The following is a 16,868-nucleotide window of genomic DNA, read 5'->3' on the forward strand; positions in this document are numbered from 1 at the left end:
GATTTAACTTCTTGTCGAAACTTTCGATTCTCATAGCATAGTCGAAATCACAGAATAATCTGTGATTTTACAAAGTTTTTGGCGAATTTACGTCACAGAATCTGTGTCACAGGCCACGGCATATTGAATATTTTCCTAGAATTCACAGAATTTCTGCATATTGTACATACTTTTGAAATGATGAATTGTGATATCACTATTTACCTTATATTTTTACCGATGAAATTTTATTGCATTTGTTATGTTAATTTGTGAATATTTGATTTGACTTTTCTGAAAAACAATGACAACAGCGCCATAGAAAATCGGAACAGAATTTTGATGTCAAATCATAAAATTACAGATTTTTTTTCAGTATTTGAATGAGACCACAAAAAAAATGTTTCTAGAAAAATAAAGCGTCCATTTTATATTAACATTTGCATTATTACATTTCTCAAATTAATATTTTAACTTTACCTCTAATCTTAATGAAAATTATTCATGAAAAATTGGATGCTTGTTTTTTGAATGCGCTGAGTTCTAGATGGCAGAATCTATTTACCTAAATTCTGGTAAATTTGTCTAAAATTTAAATCTGGATTCTCACTCCTATCTCAATTTTTTTTTATTTTTCTGAAGGTGCAATATTCACTTAAACTAGTAGGATTTCATACTGAAAACAGCTGGAAATAAAAAAGGTCACGTCCAAAAATATCTCATTGCTCGATTTATTTGAGAACAAACTTTGATCAGAAGATCTTTGTGAAAAATAGCTTTCCAGAAAATTAGTTCACCGAGTTAGGATGAATAACTGAATTCATACCTCTCATTAAACGTTCTATAAACAATTTTTTTTTTTCATCAAATCAACTCGATATTTTTGTCGGACTCTTCAAAATAAGTCCCCCAGTTGAAATATGTTAGTTAGATTTCAGCTACTTTTCTCGAGTTTCGTTTCAGCATAACGTGTTTTTTGCTGAAAAAAAATGAGCTCCTGATGCAGATTCGAACATCATCAATTCTGGACTAATGTAGAATAATTCCAGTTATAAGATAGAAGCTTAAATCTTAGTTTTCGAGATGTGGATTCAATCGAAAGCTGGCTTATTTCAACGTATGAATTCACATCAGAACTTTAAAGTCACAGCATTTAGTTTTTTTTATTCCTTCAACCTAATTCTTCATTAAGGTTTTAAGGTCATTTTTATCAGATTTTTGAATAGAAAGTGTACAATGGTACAAATTTTTCAATTAATTAACGCTAAAAGTTAACTACCAAGACTTAACGTATCAAAACTTCACAGTTGTGGAAAGTTTATCTAAATTAAAATCTTTTTTACATTTACTGCAATGCACAATATGCATGCGCTAAGAAATATTTTGCTATAACGATAAATGTATGCTCTGAGTTACAAAAACTATTTTTTTTTAATAAAATTCTAATAAAGTTTTTCTAGGCTCTTTACTCATGAATACAATATCTCGACATTTTCCAGGTCTTCCCGAATGATTCAAAATCCTAAAATAAAAGTCTATGGATAGAAAAGTTTGTGAGAAAATGTTTCGTCATGATGAAATGAATGAATTTTAATATTTGATAAGTTTATATATGGGAAAAAAATCCATAAATAATTTTTCCGGTTTTGATTTGGAACTCCAGGTTTTTCGCGGTTCCCGGTTCGGTTGTTCGCTGGCCACCCTGGAAGATGAAAAATGAGTCATGATGATGTGAGAAGTGAGATGTGTTATGTGAGACGTGAAAAGAGAAACATGAAATGTGTGACATGAAACGTGAGATTCGAGATGTAAGTTGCGAGAAGGTGCGATGTGAGACATGAGACGTGAAAAGTGAAACGTGAGATGAAATACGTGAATTGGGACAAGGTGAGATTTGAAATATGTCAGCTGTGAATTTAAGTAAGATTTCAGACTTGAAACGGGAGATGATGAGGCATGAGAAGTTAAAAATGAAACTTTAAAAGGTGAAACCAAGAATACACAGAGGTTTTTTTTACGCGGTTTTTTTTACACGGTTTATTACGCGGCTTTTTTTACGCGGATTTTTGAATTAACGCGGTTTTTTTTACGCGGATTTTCGAATTAACGTGTTTTTTTTTACGTGGATTTTCGAATTAACGCGGTTTTTTTTACGCGGATTTTCGAATTAACGCGGTTTTTCAGAGAAAATATTCTAAGTTTTTTTCAAAGGAAAACACAGAATCTTTTTGTAGTTCAGAAAATCTTAGCTCTGAGACTAAGAACGTGATACATGAAATCTGAGACCTGAGACCTGAGACATGAGACCTGAGACATGAGACATGAGACTAAGACATGAGACCTGAGACATGAGACATGAGTCATGAGACATGAGACATGAGACCTGAGACATGAGACATGAGACCTGAAACCTGAGACATGAGACATGAGACCTGAGACATGAGACCTGAGACATGAGACGTGAGACCTGAGACATGAGACCTGAGACATGAGACCTAAGACCTGAGACATGGAACATGAGACCTGAGACATGAGACGATCTGAATTCCACACTGTCAAATTAGCCTCACTATATTCTACTATTCTATCAATCTAATTGGACGAAATAACGCGTAAAAAAAACCTCAGTGTACTTATAGTATAACTATAAGAAAAAAGGCGTGAGAAGGTCAGACGTAATACGTGAGACTTCAGAAGAGTTAAATTTTTTTTCTAGATATCACCAGATCTCGACGTTTTATGCATTTTCAAGTCATTCGGCATCAAAATTAAAATTTCGAGTTTCCGAATTTCTTCTGGTCTCCTCTTTGGCAAGTTTTAATCGATTTAATTTTTTTTTTCGATGTAACACCATATTTAGGGTTTTTGCGCCTTCTTAAGTCATTTGGCTAAAAAATTAAAATGTTGATTTCTTTGGTCCCTCCTTTCGTGAACTTTGAGAGCTTCGAGGTACCCCTGAATCAAATCCGTATGAGCTAAAATTTTTCACAGGTCAGTTATTTGGGCCAATCTATAAAATGTATACGGTCGGTTTGCGAAAGTTGACATGACATATTTGTCTGTCAGATTAATTTGTTTTTTTTTAATCGACAGCTTTTCTTGCATTCCAACCATTTGATACAAACACGATATTAAGCTGATAATCAGATAGGTGGCATTTGAAATTTCAAAGGTATCCCTTGGTACTAAAAGTAGGCTAATATCAACGATTGAGTTTCATGGCTTACTCTACGTTTTTTTTCACCACTACTGAAGAGGTCGTGTCTCATTAATAAATCATCCCACAAGTATTCAGCTCAGACTCAAGACTCTTGAGGCTTTTCTCAAGTTGTCGTGATATCCTTTGAAGTTTAGATGAGCCCTTCAAAGTATTCTAGGGATTTATTTTTAGTCGAATTGCCCCAGTAATCACCGGCATTGTTAGGAAGAATATTTTCATAACATTTTATCAGTTTTTTAAGGAAATCCTTGTGCAAAATATTGTTCTGTAAAGTTACAATTTTAGAAGATTTTAGTTTAATTTAAAACTGGCAAACAAAACGTTGACTTTTAAAGCATCTTTCTATTTCCTCACAGTTTTATACAGCAAACTTTGAACCAAAACACAATCAAAAACCTCAGCAGAGTGACATCTCTTACACCTGTACCCCGAGAAACAGCTTGAAAAAGCAGCTAAGAAGCCCCATCATCGTTTAAAATTATTCATGCAAAAGCGTGTTGTCAGAACTGTAATCTCCAAGCATCTTCACCTGTGTACACCGGGGACCGGGACCGGGATTTGTGGAAGATTCATTCATGCGTTTCATAACGCTCCCGCCGCCGTCCCGAAATTCACTACTGCAAGCGCAAGTATTTTGCAGACATTCTTGTGCTGGAGCTTGTTATTTCGTTGTTTGTTACTCTTATCCCCGTCCTTGAGAGCCGGTAGAGGAGGCTCTGGCGGAATGTCCCCCAGGAAGCAACAATTATTGCAATTCTTTCGTTCCAGGACGGGAATATAGCCCTACTTCAACCATTCTCAACTTCAGGGGGACATTTCGCAAGAATGAATCTCCTCCTCTCTTGAAGCCGCGCTTCTCTTCTCCGGGAACGATCCGTCGTCGATAATTGCCCTTACGTTTGCCGTTCTTCTTGGTCTTTGCGCACAAGTTCATGTAACGGTATTAACCAGATTTGATCGGGTCTTTTACACGTTTCTGTTCTCGAGAATGTGGCAACTGAATCTGCGAAGGCAGCTTCAGCAACATCAACAACAAATATTGACGTCGCAGTCATCGGTCGTCGGTTTGGTTTTAATATTTAATGATGATGTCGTCGAATGGCTATGTTGACTCAGCGAAGTTTTATTGGGAAGAGCCAGCCAGCCAGAAGCCGCGAGATCAAAATGGACCACAACAAGTGAGTGTTGTGATCATCCTGGTGAGGTAGCTCTCTTTAATTGTGTTCCTTATCCGGAGGCTGCGGCACAAGTGCAAATATTCACTGGGACTTGTGAAGGAAGAAGGGTATTCTCGGAACAACGACAGGTGCATGCGAAACGAGTATTTTTTATGGCTCCCCGCTAATCTAGAAAACTGTGTTCTCTATCTTCGACAGATGGTGGCAGCAGATTTTCTGTTTCTGCTACATCTAATAATTTCACTCGAATGGATGTGACAATCAAGCGAACGTGGTTTATTTATGTTTGTTCAAATGCATATTTCATTAGCAAGAATTCTGAAAAAAAACAGAGGTAATCAGCGGATTGACAATCGCGTAATTTATTTTACTGACAAACAAAACATGTTTAATTACAACCCTTTAAATTGGGGTCATTGAACTGAAAACACAACAAATCTTCACTTAAAATGGATCAAAGGCTGTGAATCATCGTTATTTATTGAAGTTTTGGTAATAGAAGATGTCATAATACTTCGCCCAATATTCTTTGTTTTTATTCCATATCACTTCAAACGCATCAGAGTATTTTGTGATTAAAAAAAAACATGAATTTGGATTAGGAATTGTGGATAACGAGAGATCTCCACATTTAACCCTTCGTTTCATAAAGTAACAAATTTGCAACAATTAATGTATGGAAAAAGTGAAACATCGTATTTTATTTTAATTTTTTTTCTTGATGTACTCATCATTTCCAACTGTTTAGAATGATTTTTAGGATAAATAAAAAATCATGAAATGAAGGGTTAAAACAATAGTATAGTATATTTTAATTCTGCTATTACTGGAAATAAACAAAATCATTTTTAGGAATGTGTTTTTGATTCGAGTAAAATGAAATTGATAGAGTGTAAAAATTTTACTCCATTTTGTTCTGTAATTACAGTTGTGATGAATAAACTAAAGGATGGTCGGAATGGTGGTTAAACTAAATTGTATAAAAGACGGGAAAAAATACTCAGTTAAAATCCAATCGACCAAGTCCAAATTGGCGAGCTTTTCGTTTGACGACAGCCATAATCAGGTTTTGTACAGTCACCTTATCAACTTTTTACACCGCAGAATGCCAGTTTGCTTTGAACTGCTTCTCACTGCTAACAGTTTTTTTTTATTTCCTTAAGGTTTTGCTTAACTATTGCCCAATATTTTTCAATTGGACGAAGTTCTGTTGTGTTGGGAGGGTTCTTATCCTTGGGCACAACCTGAATGTTGTTAGCGGCATACCACTTCATGGTATTTTTTCCATAATGACAAAATGCCAAATCCGGCCAAAACAGCACAGACAAGTCATGTTTCTTCAGGAAAGGCAGCAAACGCTTTTGAAGGTACTCTTTCGCGTAAATTTCCTGGTTGACGGTCCCGGTGGGAATTGGGTAAATTATGAGAACATTAACCCTTTCCTTCCCATGGTAGCACAGGTGATCCACAACTTCGCACAGCTCGCATTTGAACTGGGCGCTTTGGATCAACACCATTTTTTCACCGAATGTGTAGATATGAGTGAAGAACCATTGCACAAAATTTGAAGAAAATTGATCCGCTAGGTTTTGCTTGGCAGCTCAAAAGCTGCAAAAAAGTCGAATTTTTTTCGAATTTAAATCAAGTCGTCATTTGTTGTTCAATAACTTGATAAGTTTTCATAATTTCCTTCAAATAAAAATACTGACGTGCAGAAGGTTGCTTATGCAAGCAAAATCAATTGATGGTTTACTTAGATTTTAACTAAAACATATAAATTTTTGAGTAAGTAAAGTGGATCACTGGTGATACACTGGGAACAAAACGTACTTTTCTTTTTGTGAAGCTTCTTATCAATACTCATGAAAATCATTCCGTCAACAAAAAAATTGCTTCAGGATAGTTATTTCATCTGCTTAAATGACCACATGTCTTGAAATATTTGTAAAAACTCGTGATTTTCTCGAAAAACGGCATTTTTTGTTTTCCTTGCGCAGAGTGTCATGGCGACCATTGTTCAAGGCAAAAATTAAAATTTCCAATATTTCAATAAATAGACTTTCGAGGGATGTGTATACCAAAGAAGTTTTTTATCAAATAGGATCGTTTTAGTTTGTGATCAATGAAGTGATAAAATTCCATATTTTTTTTCAATTATTTCCTGTTTTTCATTTGCGCCCTATGTGTTGTTATCTTCCCAATGGAGCACATGTGATCCACTTCAAAACCCAAATTTATCAAATGGATCATTAAAATAGGCTTAAATTATGCATCTTTTGTTCTAGAACTTCAGCTGTAAAGCAATTTTTCTATTTTAAAAACGTGAAAAACCTCGTGGGAAGGAAAGGGTTAAACTTAAAAAAAAACGACCGTGTTAATCGGCTGGCTGCCCAGTTTTTGCACTGAATTTTTGGAGTTTAATTTTCCCGTTTTCCTCCGTACACGCCAATGGGACGCCAGATAATGAGCGTGATGAATGTCGTAAACAACTCTATAGCAAATAGCAATACATATAAGCCCCTTGAAGTCAAAGGGGTATAAGTGCATTAACGCTTATTTCGAGAAAACACGCTTTTAAATTGTTGTGTTTGACAATTTTCCATATATTTTTTACAGAATCTGTATATTTCTTTCAAATGTTAAAGTATGTACATGTATGTATGTAAAAATATAACAAAACTGTGGCAAAATATGAAAAAAATGAAAGAATTAAATGAAAAAAATTTGAAAGAACTGTGGCAAGAACATAACAAACTAAAAATTTGCTAAATGACAGAACTTTGAACGAAAAACGACAAATTTCGCGTGAGCTTTCATAACGTCGTATGAAACATCTCAAGAATTCATAGAAAACTGCTGCGAAAGTTATCAAAACAACTTTAAAATTCGTATCTGACATATAGAATATGTTGTCCAGTCTACAAATATTCTAAACGGAAAGATGTTGCGACTATCTTATGTCTGTTTTTGTATTTTTTTTTTCCTAATAAATCTCTTTGTTTACATTTTGTTTCATACCACGTAATGAAAGCTCACGCGAGAAATGTAGTAAAAAAATTATAAGAAAATATGACAAATGAGGCCCTTGGAGCCAAAGGGGTATAAGTGCATAAAAGTTTATTTAGAGAAAACACGCTTTAAAGTTTTTGTGTTTGGCCATTTTCCATATATTTTTCGAAAGTTTGTATTTTGCTCTCGAACGTAAAAATATACAAATATAATTCGAAAAATCTGAAAAAATTTCCAAATATAGTTTGAAATATGAAGAATCGTTTAGCATGATTAACTCAAAATCGACCATTTTGTCACTTATACCCCTTTGGCTCTGAGGGCCTCAAATATTAAAAATTATTTGTTTATTTGTATAAAAAATCAACGGATCATATGTTGATCCAAATGATAACTTAATCCTAAATAACTTATCAAAATTAAAATCCACTCGACACAGTTCTGGACACGTCTAATATTTTCCTTCGGAACACATTTCTCGAAACGTCAAAGTCGAAATGCGCAGAAAAACGATTAAAAGTTTTTAAGATTCCGACAAAAGCGCTGTTGGCCCCATAGTTGTTCAGACGAATGGGGACGTAGAGCTGCAAATGCTGGTTTCTTAATCCTCGGGGTCGTACACTGAGAGGGACAGCTTCCAGCAGCGTGGGTGAGTCTATTCTCGATGTCAGCAGGTCAGCCACAACCAGAGCTCGAGTAGCGTTCCTACGAACTTGAAGCGTGTCCAAGTCTATAAGGCGGCAACGATTTTCGTAGCTTGGCAGACGAAACGGATCGTACCAATTCAAGTGACGTAGGGCAAACCGCAGGAAGCGCCGCTGGATAGCCTCGATTCGTTCAGCTCCGTTCTGATAGACGGGGCACCAAACAGCAGATGCGTACTCGAGAATGGAACGAACTATGCAGCAATAAAGACTTTTAAGGCAGTACACGTCTTTGAAGTCTTTGGCCATGCGAAACAGTAATCCAAGGTTTCTAGAAGCTTTGTCAACAACATAGTTAGTGTGAGTCTTGAACTCCAGCCGTTGATCGAGGATGACTCCTAGATCGTTGATGTGTTCTACTCGGGTGATGGTTTCGCTTCCAAGGATGTACTCCGCACGAAGAGTGTGCCGCTTACGGGAAAATGATATAACCGAGCATTTGCTGCGGTTCAACGGCAGGCAGTTAATGTCGCACCAGTGAGCAAATACGGAAAATTGCTGCTGTAAAAAGTCGATATCGTCTTGGTTGTTTATGGCGTGAAAAAGTTTCAGGTCATCAGCATAAGCAAGTTTTGTGCCTTCAAGGAGCGAGAGTGCGTCATTGAAGTAGATTACGAAAATTATCGGTCCTAAATGACAAAAATATGAAAAAAATTCCACATAAAAGACAAAGTTTTAAAAAATATGTCAAAATTATGTTCAAAATTTGGCAATAAAATGACAAAAACCTGAAAGAAATAAAATAAGGACAAAAAAATTAACAAATTTGACATTATAATAACAAAATTTAAAATAAAATCTCAAAAATCCGACGTACATATGATAAAACCACTGAGAGCATAAAATTATGAAAAAAATATGTAAAAGGTGGGATAGTATACCAAAAATATGACTTTTTTTTTTTGTAAACATATATATTTCGGGTTTTATTCTCTACAATGCATTCATTCTACAAGGTCTCGCAATGTAACGTAAAATCTAGAGCTCCTACCGTTAAATCACTACTGCTAGCTTCTAAGATAAAGTTTACATATACTATAAACAATTTTAGCGCTTTATTTCTTCTCACTGTTCTTGTATTTTTAAAAACAGGATATACAAAATTCTGAAAACTTACTCTCTTATTCAAAGCTGACTCTAATTTCGATTTTAAAAAAGACCACAAATGTACAACTTTACTGCAACTGGATAATTTATGTTCCAAATCTTCAACAACTGTCGGACAGTGCACACAAAATGCACTATCTGCCCTATTCTGCCGAAACATCAACGCTGCATGTGGTATCCTTTGATTCACCAGAAGATAATACAAAGATTTTTCCATTGTAGAGAGAGTTCGGTTCCGAATGTTCCTCCAAACCTGTTTCCATTCCACCGATGGGTTTTCTGCGACGATTTTTGGTGTTTTCATCTTTCCTCTGAAGACCTCTAAAAGTGATGTTGTGGATGGGTTTTCTCGAACTTGATCAGCGATATAGGGCAGCTCACGAGCAACTATTTTGAGGCATGGATATAACGCTGGAATTCCTCTTGGATAAGGTGGATTAACGATTAATCCATCAAATGTTGAAGTAAAAGGCATGTGTTCTCGACAGCGTACAAAACGATTAAGCAAAAGAGCTTTGCATTTTTGCATCGGTAGATGAAGATTTAGACCACCTTTCTCGACTGGAAGACCAAGCTGCTCCATCGAAACTCTGGTTGGATGTCGTTCCCAGATAAAGTTTCCGATCTGAGACGTTATCCGAGCTGCTGATGAGTTGGGGATGCCAAGGATTGATGCCATGAACCACAATTTCGACGTAACAAAGGTGTTGATTACGGTAACTTTTTGAAGTAAGGAAAGGATACGTGGTTTGAATTTCCACATAAGCTGTGAAGTCTTCCTGATGACGTCGCACCAGTTTTCCTCAATTGTACGCTTAGCTGAATTGAAGAAGATGACGCCAAGAATTTTAACTGAATCGCAAATGGTGAACCAACCAGGGGATCTCGTACTCTGTTGGGTTCCGATGTTGATTGCCAAGGTCTTGTTAGTGTTTAGAACTGCTCCAGAGCAAAGCCCGAACTCGTTGAATGCGTCCAAAATCCGTTGAAATTTATCGTCGTTCTCCACGATTATCGAGATGTCGTCAGCATACGCCAAAACTAGCTCTTGTGGGTCGTTACATATGGATAGGAGTTTTTCTAGGAGAGGGTGCAGATAAAGGACAAAAAGGTGCATGCTGAGGGGATCACCTTGTCTAACGGAGCGTTGGATAGGAAAGGAGGGGGACAGATTTCCGTTTATCATTATTTTCGAGGTCGATTTCGACATGATGTTACCCAACAAAGAAATAAAGACAGGATGAAATTGCAGACTTCTTAAAACACATAACAGATAGCTTTGATCAACACGATCAAAGGCGTGATCGAGGTCGAAAGAGATGAGCCTTCCTGATCTTCTTCGACAGTTGTATTCTACAACGCGGTCTTTAATGGCTGTCAATGCTTCGAATATGTTACGATTACTGTTCGAACATTTTTGTGATGGATTCAAAATATGATGGTGTTCCATTATTATTTCTACTCGCTGCTTTAAAATCCGTGACAGGAGCTTATAGTCAAAGTTTAACAATGAAATCGGACGGTATGCTTTGATTGTGTCATCACTGGTTTTCTTCTTGGTCAGTACTATGATTCCCTCCAGAAAACTTTCAGGAATGTTTCCATTAAGCGCTTCGTTCAAGATTAAATTGAGTTGTCTATGGATGATATCGAAGGCTTTCCAATAAAATTCTTTGGGGATACCATCATTTCCTGGAGATTTTCGAGAGGCACTTGATTTTATAGCAAAGTAGATCTCTTCAGTGGTTATATTTCTCATCAATTGTTGGTTGAATTCAGAAGTTGGCTCAATCTCTCTATTTACAGGAAAATTCGAGCTCGTCGTTACGTTTTGTCTGCTATACAAACCACGAAAGTAGTCTGTAATATAGTTCTCGATTTCAGCTGGATCAGTTAAGACTGTATCCTGACGTCGGATCGTCGAAATATGACTCTGTTTTCTGCGTTGCATTCGTTCACCCAGCTGAAAGGAGGAAATTTTTTCACCTCCTATGTATGTATCGTTCAGGCGTTGAAAAGATCTTGAAAACCGGTTTTGATGCAACAACATCTCTGCTTTGACTTTGTTGACTTCTGCAGTTGATTGGGGATTATTCAAGAGATTATTATATGCGACTGTCAAATTGCGATATAATAGCTCATTTTTAGCATGAAACTCTTTAAAAGCTTCATTAGTTTTCCACTTAAAGAAGCTTCGTATTTTGGGCTTAGCGCATTCTATCCACCAGTCCAGCCAACTTCTATAGCGTGTTCGTTCACGTAGCCAACGGTTCCACTTTTGTTGAAACTCTTCTAAGTGCTCTTCTGTTAAAATATGGGATCGGATGGACCAAAACCCACGACCGTGAGCCTTGCCAAGATCAGGAAGACAACATCTAATTCTGAACGCCTTGTGATCAGAGAAACACACAGGGAAAAAGTCAGCTGTACGAAGATGGGAAATGAGAGAGTGAGAGATGTAAATGCGATCAATGCGCGAACCCGAATTTGGGCGAACAAAGCTGTATGCTTTTTGATTCCCATGTTTTAATTCCCATGCATCAGACAAATTCATGTTGTCGACAAACCTTTTTAGCGATATACTTTGGTTATTACAACCAGTAGCATCTTTCAATGATAACACACAATTAAAATCACCACCAAGTATTAGATTTGGAGCAGCGTTTTGGAGATAGAAAGGAAGTGTGTGACGAAAAAGATGTTCGCGCGCTGCTTGGTTTTGTGTGCCTGATGGAGCATAAACATTGCATACAGTTACGTTACCTCCCAGCTTTACCTTGATAACACGACTGTCCAGACTGCGTTGTATGTTAGTGTACGGTATGTGTTCTTTGAGGGCAATAGCAGTGCCTCTTCGTGCACTGTCAACGTTCGTGATCACATTATAACCAGGGATAGTAAAGCTGGGGTTCTCAACTTCTTGGAGCAAGACAATATCAGATTCAACGAGACGAATAAACGAAACCAGGGACTGTATTTTGTTTGTATTAGACACAGCATTGGTGTTTATGCTGCAAATATTATAGCTTAAGCTAGTGTTAGTAGACATAGTTAGTCACAAATCTATCTAATACTGTATTTGTTTTCTCCACTAGTGGAGTGTTCCACCGTACCCGATAAAAACAAACACAAATCCTCGCCAGTGTATTGCTACCTCGCTCACTCACACGCTCTCTCGCAACACTGGCAAAATTATCGGTGGGCCACCGTCCGTAAGCAGAACTCCGACAGGTCAAAACCAGTGCAACACCGTCCGAATAAACAAACAGTTTGACAGCACCTAGTGGTGCACCAGTGCAACACTAGTGCAACACTCGGCATAAACAAATACGGTATAAGACGACCTTTCCCGCGTTTCACTTTTTTAAACGGGGCTACTTCATTCGAAGAGTCGTCAGCTGAACCTTCACCAGCGGAGTCTTGCATCTCAGTATCGGAAATCTGATGGTTGATGGGATGGGAAATATGGGAGGGGAGTTGGGGAAAAGTGAAATCACTCACCACATTAGAGCTGTTGTCGACTGCCTTGCGTGCCGCTGCAGGTTTCTTGTTGATAGCCGTTTTCTCGAGCGCAGGTGTGGGTGATGTACGCTCGACGTCCAGTGGTGTCGAGTTATCACGCTTTCCTTCTTCCTCCATTCGTTCGTCCGATGATGTTGACTGCTGCTCATATTCGATGTTGGTTTCGGTAACGGTACTTTGGTCGGTGGGAGGCGTCGTGGTGGTATTGCCATTTACTGTTCGCTGGTGTTCTTGTACTTGTGTCGGCTTAGAGTTGACGAAGCTGGGCATCAAATTTGGTCGGCCTTGAGAGCTGTTTCCACTGGTGCTGGCGCCACATAGCACATCTGCGTAGCTACCTCCTCCACCACCCCCACGCGCGGCTTCCAGTCGTTGGTTGAGATCGTTCTTTTGTCCCACTAGTTTTCGGTTTTCAACACAAGTGCTACCCGGATGAATTTGGTAGTGGCAGTGACGGCAAATTTGAGGCTGGCTTCGGTAGGAAACTAGCGTTTCTTCACCCTGGATGGTAACAAATGATTTGATGTGTTTCCGAAGAATCATTTTTGCAATTCTCACACCAGACACAACACCTTTGTACTTGAAACTTTCATTCCACACTTCATCTTTGATAGAAAGCACTTCACCATTCGTGTTCAGGAAGGAAATGATTTCATCATTCCTAACATTTTCGGATAAGTCATGGATTTTCACTTCGATTCCGCCATCATCCATAATAAGTCGCACCTTAGTACGCTTATTGTTCACTTCGATGTCATGTTTTTCGTTGTGCTCAATAACTACATCTTGAGCAGTTTTTAGATCCACACACTTCACATGTGCGCAGTTTTGCGCATGGTTCATTTGTAGGCGTAACACTTGTTGCAACGAGAGACCTAGAGGTCCATGAACGAAATCATGAATTTGTTCATATGATGGGCGCTTGGAAAAGTTTCTCAGATCAACTTTAAAGGTATTTTCTCGCACTCGAAAAGACATTGTCACGAACCGTACGCTTAAAGCAGAACGTGAAAAGAAAAATACTGTCGCCAGAGAACTGACGCAAAAACTACAGAAAGGTCACACTTAAGTGTGAAACGCACACGCCGAAAACTTTACAACTCGGAGCTCTAGATAAACGCGTCTGCTCGCAACGAGCGCTTGAGCCGAACTGATATGACATTAAAATAACAAAAATATGACAAATGTGCTAGGATATTACAAAGTTCTTTCAAAACTATAACAAAAATAGAACAACAATCTGTTAAATTATAAAGAATGGGACTAAAAATTACAAAATTCTGACAAACATTGGTCAAAAAATGACAAAATGATGACAAATACGACAGTAAAATTACAAAAATTTAACAAAATATGAAAAACATCCGAAACAAAATTATTACAAACATATGATCAATGTGATAGAAATATAACGAAATAGTGACAAAATTAAAACAAAACTATGAGCTTGTTATAAATGTAGCTCAGTTGGCAAGTCAGTTGCCTCTTGAGCCGATGTACGTGAATTTGAATCCAAGAGTAAACATCGAACACAGTTGTTCCGGATAAGTTTTTCCAGTAATTTTCCGTTGTTGAAATCGTTGAAATAACTATAACTATAACTATAACAAAGCTTTATCAATTTTGTGTCATAGTTTCGTCACTTTTTTGCCATAGTTTTATCATATTTTTGTCTTTTTTTTTTAATCACATTTGTAATATTTTTGTCATAATATTGTTAGATTTCAGTCATTTCATTGCCAATTTTGTAATATTTGTCATTTTTTATTAGGGGCCGTTCACTAATTACGTAAGCACATAGGGGGGGTGGGGGGCTTTCTCATTTGCTTACGATCTCTTACTAGGGGGGTAGGGGGGGCTTCCAGAAATCTTACGTAAGAAATGTTACATTGATAATTCGTCACAGCCATACGAAACCATATTACTCAGGTTTTATCTTTATTTCTCACTACCTATTTGTAATTTGGTAATTTTTGATGTGATGTTATTAATATTTTAATCTCTTTTAATTAATAAAAAAGTTGCTCGCTGAAGTGAATCTCAGCTTTTAGGTTAATTAACAATTTAATTGTCGTTAAACATTTTCGCACCAATTCTAGTAGTACAGAACAATATTTTTTCAAGGATTTTTATGATTTGAAGTTCCAAAACAAAACATTTTATTTGGTACCTTGTGCTAACCTGATCTCTCACTTGTTTTTAAATCGGAATTTAGATTTTTTAATGTTTATTCGATTGTGGAAATTTATTGAAAATTATTATAACCCCGAACATGCTATGTCCTTAAAACTTAATGTTTTCTATAATCGTTTAAGACATTTCATCTGTTGTTTTGTATAAATTATGCTTTTCAAATGCAGTTATTAAGTTTAACTTAAAAAGTGCTCTGCTTTGAAGCATGGATGACACATTTTTAATATTTTCTAGCAGGTTTTTGAAAAAATCGTATCAATTTTTATATAGAACTTAAAAAGTAAGATCTTACTAGGGGGGGGGGATCGAAAAATCTTACTTTGTCTTACCAGGGGGAGAGGGAGGGTTGAAAATTTCCTAAATCGTGCTTGCGTAATTAGTGAACGGCCCCTTAGTTATCATAGTTGTCATATTTTTATAACATTAGTCTTTTTTAGATTGTATTTTCAAATTTTTGACAATTTTTTTTCGAATTTTGTAATTATTGTAAATTTTTTTGTCATTTTTTTTTAAATTGTTTTGTCAGATTTTTTAATTTTATTGTAAAATTTCTGTCAACTGCCATATTTTTATTTATTTTTTATATTTTGGTCATGACTTTGTCATTTAATTGTAACATTTATCAAACTTTTCCTTTATTTTTCTCATATTTTTGTCATATTTTTTTTTGTAACTTCTTTTTTTTTTGAAACGGCTTTTTTTTTTGTTTTTACAATTTTCTTTTAGGAATAGGTATATTTCGAACATGTAGTCCAAGTCAAGCATAGCCAGTACATCTCTCACTGGAACATATGGTGGTTTTCCTCGATATTTTTGTCATAGTTGTGTCCTATTTTTATCACATTTTCCTCGTGTTTTTTTTCATAATATTTTTGCTTACTTTTTTTATAATTCTGTTATATTTTTGTCATATTTTCTAAGATATTTTTTTCATGCGATTTTCAGTCATTTACTATTTTTAAAGTTCAGCGGAAGCCGTCATATTGAATTTAAAGATGACGTACTATACTGCCGCTCATAGCAACAAGTCCATCCCATTTGCGTTGTTGATGAGTTGAGAAAACAGCAATTGAAATTTTGAACTTGTTTTGAGAAATTTCGTATTTTCCCGAGGTTTTGATGGCAGCATTTGTTACTTACGTGACAAACAAATACTTTTGCATCATCACTCGTTCAAAAATATAAACATTTTGTTTGATTGTGTTGAAAAATGTACTATGGGACACATATGCGACTATTTTAACATGCCTACCGTGCCTAGCAAGAATGATAGCAAATCAGTCCCATTCCATAGTGAACTGTAAACGCTGATTAAAAACAATGCTTGAAGAAAGCTTATTCCGGTCTGCCGGAACCTATTTCTTCAGCAACTTAGGATAAGCATTCCAGATTGTCCAGTTTTTTTCCAGGCTCCCGGATTTCAAAGAAAAAATGGGAAATGCCCGGTCTGGTCTGTTGCCCGGATATCGAGGAAAAAAGCCGGGATTTTTCACAATTTTAGCAAAATCTAAATTTAAAACTAGATCATGAAATGTACGATTTTTGGGACAAATAACTTCAAATATAAAATAAAATAAATTCGCATACATTTTTTGGTAGTAAAATAAGATTTGAGCTGATGTTTCTTGATAAAACATAATTTTTCATGTCTTTATTTCTCGCCTTTTCTCTAGCCTTTTAGTTGGAAAATACCCGGATTTTGGCCAGATTTAACCGGTTTTAAATGAGTTTAAAATTTAGATACTGAATGCCCAGGATAATGCCAGGTTTTTGGGTAAAATTTAGCGAATTTTTCCGGCCCGGATACATTTAGAAATAAATTTGGAAAGCTTAATGTAGGACATGAAGAGGACTGTAAGTAAAGACCTCTTTTGCTTTATCATTTCATACAATTAAAATTTCAAAATATAAAGTTCACAAAAATATAAAAAAAATACTTCACTTTTTTTAAAACAT

Source organism: Uranotaenia lowii, chromosome 3 (assembly GCF_029784155.1).
Source record: "Uranotaenia lowii strain MFRU-FL chromosome 3, ASM2978415v1, whole genome shotgun sequence".
NCBI classification, from domain to species: Eukaryota; Metazoa; Arthropoda; class Insecta; order Diptera; family Culicidae; genus Uranotaenia; species Uranotaenia lowii.